The sequence below is a fragment of the Acinonyx jubatus genome, chromosome C1 (assembly GCF_027475565.1).
Source record: "Acinonyx jubatus isolate Ajub_Pintada_27869175 chromosome C1, VMU_Ajub_asm_v1.0, whole genome shotgun sequence".
Classification (NCBI taxonomy): Eukaryota; Metazoa; Chordata; class Mammalia; order Carnivora; family Felidae; genus Acinonyx; species Acinonyx jubatus.
The window spans coordinates 40,297,027-40,302,199 of NC_069381.1; the positions used below are offsets into that span (position 1 = coordinate 40,297,027).

Genomic DNA, 5,173 nt, shown 5'->3' on the forward strand with positions numbered 1-5,173 from the left:
TTGAAAAAATTTATATAAAAATAAAAAATAGTAATAAAAATTAAATTAAAATATTCTTAATAGAAATTGAAAGTAAAAATGAAGTTTTTCTCTTTCTGCATTCAAGAAAAAGAAAAGAAACAAAAAAGAGTAAAAGAAAAAGAAAGAAAAAGGAAATTGTTTGAAAATTTGGAACGTTGAATACACTGAAGTAGACTGAAATAAAATGATGGAAGTAAAGTAGAATTTGAAAAAATTTACACAAAAGTAAAAAATATAGTAATAAAAATTAAAGAAAAATATTTTTAGTAAAAATTTAAAATAAAAATGTTTTTTTCTCTTTCTGAATTCAAGAAAAAGAGAATTGTAAAAGAGAAAAAGATAAAAGAAAAAGAAAGAAAAGAAAAATCAAGAAAGAGAATTGTATAGATGTACCTGCTAACAGATTAAAGTTGGACTGAAATTATTTCATTTGCCCCTAGAAGTCAGTCTACGTAGCTCTTTATACTCCATAAATTAAGCCGGTGGTGAGACTTGTGTTCTTGAAGAGCAAAGTTGGCCCAGTTGGGCAGGGCTCAGTGTAACAGCTCTGCTGTCCACTAGATGGTGCTGCTTGCCTACTGGGGTGGATTGTTGCAGTGCATGTAGGTGCATATGCGCATGCGCGGGAGCATTAACATGGCCCCACCCAGCTACCCAGTTCTCCAGGATCAGCAACCGCGCACCCGTCCTGTCTTCAGCTCTCGTCCACTCGATGCTTTTTCACTCTCTGTGACCAGGCCCCAGGCAGTACGTCTCTCACAAGTTTTGTCTCAGATGCGGCTGTTTTCCCTGGCCCCTTACTTCGGAAGGACTGTGGCTTTGATCCGTTCTGCAAACGGATCTCACCGAGGGTCTCACCGAGCAATGGCCGAATGAGCAATGGCCGAATGTCGGCTGCATCCAGGAACGTCCTCTGGACCCTGCTGCTGGCGCTGTCCCGAGACTACAGCTAGGTGCCAGCCCACCCCAGAAAAAGTTCGCGAGGTAGTGTAGCAGCAGCGTTTCAGGGATTATGGAAAATCACAACACACATCTGGCACCAGGCTTCACCCTCAACGAACTTGCCCCAGCACCAGCGAATGTGGCCGCCTTCCGGGGTCTGCTGGGACCAGGTGGCTTCAACAGTCTCCACCAAATGTCCTTCCATCAGTGGAACCTCATTTCCCCGTGTGGCCCAAGAACCTCTTGGACCCCACTCTGTTCCTGAGGATTCGCCTTTCCCACCAGAGCACCACCAGGTATCGGGCTGCAGAGTTGCAGCCTTTGTGCTCTCTTTGTTTACAGTCTTAATGGAATTTAAACCCTCTCCTTTCTCCTTTCTATTTTCTCCCTTTTTAGTTTAGTCCCTGTGGCTGTTTCCAGTTTTCTACTTTCTCGCCAGCTGCTTTTGGGGTGTGGGGGAGCATACAGGAAAAGCACCCCTTTTGGGGAGGGGTGCTTTTCCAGTATGCTCCCCCTGTCCCCCGTCTCCATCCTCTCTCCACCCTCAAAAGCGGTTCCCTACTTTTCACGGCTTCTTGCTCCCCAAATTCACCTCTCCGTGGCATGTACCTGCTGAATTCTGTGGTTCAGGTTGTGCAGATTGTTGTGTTAATCCTCCAATCAGTGTTCTAGGTGAGTAGGATGGTTTCGTGTTGGTCTGGTGTATTTCATGGTCTGGAGACACACAAGAAACTTCCATGCTGTTCCGCCATCTTGGCTCTTCCTCTCTATCATAGTGGATTCCTAAGCATGTTCTCCACTTATGCTATGTGCTAGCTGGATTTATTGTGGTATGATTGTTACTTGTTTGGCATGGATAATACAAATGGTGGTTTCTTCAATATGGCCCACCAGATAGGCGTCACTTGCCTCCTGAAATGCACCAATAGCTGCATTCTGGAAACACGTATCTGTTTTGAAGTCCTGAGCAATTTCTTGTACTAACCGCTGGAAAGGAAGTTTGGTTATCAGAAGTGTTCAGTAGACTTCTGATAATGGCTAATTTCACAGAGTGCCACAGTACCAGGCCTGTAACAGGTTTCTTCACTTCTCCAGTAGAGGGCCCACTCTTGAGAGCAGCTTTTGTATCCAGTTGCTTCCTTGGTACTTTACCACTAGTGGATTTGCAGTTGGCTTTGTAGGAGTCATGGTGTAGAGACCTCCTTACTTACCCCTCTTAGGCTGGAGCTCAGCAAACTATAGGTGGCACTGGTGTGAGCAAGTCACTGTGGTCACTGTAGTGGCTGGGAACCCTACTACTTACTACTTTTAATTGATGTTTGTATGATGTCTTTTTCCCCTGTTCTTTTACTGTCAACCTGACTATATCATTATATTTGAAGTGAGTTTCTTATAGAATAGTTGGGTTGTGTTTTTAATTCACTCTGACCATTTATATCTATTAAAAAAATTTTAATGTTTATTCATTTTTGAGAGACACAGAGACAGAGCACGAGCGTGGGAGGGGCACAGAGAGAAAGGGAGACCCAGGATCCCAGGCAGGTTCCAGGCTCTGAGCTGTTAACACAGAGTCCGGTATAGGGCTCAAACTCACAAACTGTGAGATCATGACCTGAGCCGAAGATGGACGTTTAACTGACTGAGCCACCCAGGTCCCTGTGACCATTTCTGTCTATTGATTTGTATTTAGACCATTTACATTTAAGGTAATTATTGATATTTTAGAGTGTAAGTTGTCGTTTTATTTTTTATTTTCTGTTTGTCCTGTTTTTTGTCTTTGTATTTTCCTTTCCTGCCTTCCTATGGATTGCTTGAATATTTTTAGAATTCCATTTTTATTTATTTATCATGCATCTCTTTGTGTAGTTTTTTTAGGGATTGTTTGAAGTATTACATCATACATACATAACTTATCACAATCTACTGATGTCAATTTATTAGTTTGAAGGGAGTATAGAAACCATATTGTCCTTTGTTTTCCTTTACACTCCCTCCTTTATAATGTCTTAAATATTTCTTGTACATACATGTATAACCGCGTCACTGTTAAACATTTTGCTTCAGTTGTCAATCATGTTTTAGAAACCTCAAAAAAAGAAGAAAAGCTAATTAATTTTATTTTTCTTTACCATATTTCTTCATCCTTTTTAATGCTCCAACCTTGCTTTTTTTAGTCCCTTCCTTTCTGTTTAGAGAACTCTTTTAACAATTCTTACAGTTGGTGACAACTTCTTAGTTTTCCTGTATCTGAGGATGTCTTGATTTTCCCTTCATTCCTAAAGGGTATTTTTACCAGATATGTAATTCTGGGTTCAGAGTTTGTTTCTTTTAGTATTTTAAAAGTGGTGTGTCACTACTTTCTGACTCCCATGACTTTCAATGAGAAATCCATTGTCATTTGAATTGTTTTTCTCTGATAGGCAAGGTACTGTTTCTCTCCCCCTGTTTTCAAGATTTTTAATTTGTCTTTAGTTTCCAAAAGTTTAACTCTATGTTTTGGTTTAGATGTCTTTGGGTTTATCCTTTCTGTGGTTCACTCAGATTATTGAATATGTAGGTATGTGTCTTTTCCCATGTTTAGAAAGTTTTCAGCCATTATTTCTTCAAGTACTTTTTTAACCACTCCCTCTTTCTCTTCTTCTTGGATTCTGCTGACATAAACATTAGATCTTTTGTTATGATTCCACAGATTCCTAAGGCTCTGTTCTTTTTTTTTTTTTTTTTTCCTTTTTGGTCTATTTTCTCTTTGTTGTTCAGATAAAGTAATTTCTATTGTTCTATCTTGCAGTTCATTAGTTCTTTCCTCTGATCCCTCTGTTCTGCTGTTGAGCCCATCCACTGAGTTTTTATTTTGGTTATTATATTTTTCATATCTAAAATTCTCATTTAGTCCATCTTTACATTTTCTATTTTTTTGCCAAGAATTTTTATTTTTCTATGATTCAAACATGGTTTTACATTTGCTCGTTTTACATTTGCTTGAAGTATTTTTTTTATGATGGCTACTTTAAACTTTGTTGGATAGATCTAATATCTCTATCATCTCAGGTTGTAATTTAGTTTGAGATTTTCCTGGTTCCAGGTGGGGTGTATGATTTTTTATTGAAATTTTGATATTTGGGGGTTTTGTGTTACAAGACTATGGATATGATTTAAATCTCCTGCTTTAGCTAGCTTTCCCTGACATTTATATGGCAGGGGAAAGGAAATGCCCACCACCTCATCACTGACAAGTTGGGGTAGAAGTCAGGGTACAAGTCCAGATTTCCAGTTTGGACTCTGTTTACATGCAAAGTGGGGGCTATTCATTACTGCTGTGCAGGAATGGAATTTCTGACTCCCCACTAGTGTTTCAAATGATACCATTCTGCCTGGGAAAGACAGGAGTGCCTCATTTATGCCCATTATTGCTGGGCAGTGGTGAATATCCTAGTTCTCCACTAGACCTCCTCTGACCAACCTCCCCCTCCCCCCATTTTCCTTCTTTTTAAAAATAATGTATTTAATTGTAAGGTTATGTAATTTAATTTTTTAAATGGATATCTCTAACAATTGGCTCAAAAAATTCTTGAAAATTTAACAATCAACTCTTATGAGCCAGCAGAAGCTAGCTCCAGCACAACTCAGTAAAAACGCACATAACCTTTGATACAACAACTCTACTGCTAGGAATCTACCCTAAGGAATTCTAAATTTATCTTAAATTCACCTGTGCAGCTGTTTGCTGGGCATGTCTTATACCCATGTATGTCTAATAAGACATCTCAAATTTATTATGTCCAGAACTAAACCTTTAATTTTTATTCTATTAAAACTTTTTTCTCCTGTGTTTCCCATCTCAGTATGTGGCTACCATCACCCAAATGCTCAAGTTAATCAGTCTTGACTCTTCTCTTTCTTTTATACCATCTAAACTATTTGCAAATCCTGCTGACTGCATCATCAAAATATGTTATGAATCTGATGACTTCTTACCTTCTTTGTCATTGAGCCTCATTGGTTCTAAGTAACCAGTTTCTGAAATAATCACTGTGGCTTTGTCTGGCCAAACCTAAGTTTACCTATCTCTGAGAGTATTGAGCCAGTCCCACCTAAGCACTTGCATAAATGGATTCTGGCAAAAAAGGCAATTTTGGTTCTAATGTTGCAACATGGTCATTTAATTGCTTATGTTCTCTGTTATAAACATCACATAATTCTATACATATAT

General features: G+C 38.9%; 1 pseudogene; it reads right to left on the reverse strand.

Moving 5' to 3' along the window:
• Nucleotides 1–1,746: 1,746 nt before the first annotated feature.
• Nucleotides 1,747–4,960, reverse strand: LOC113599146 (histone H3.3A-like; annotated as a pseudogene).
• Between the last annotated feature and the right edge of the window lie 213 nt (nucleotides 4,961–5,173).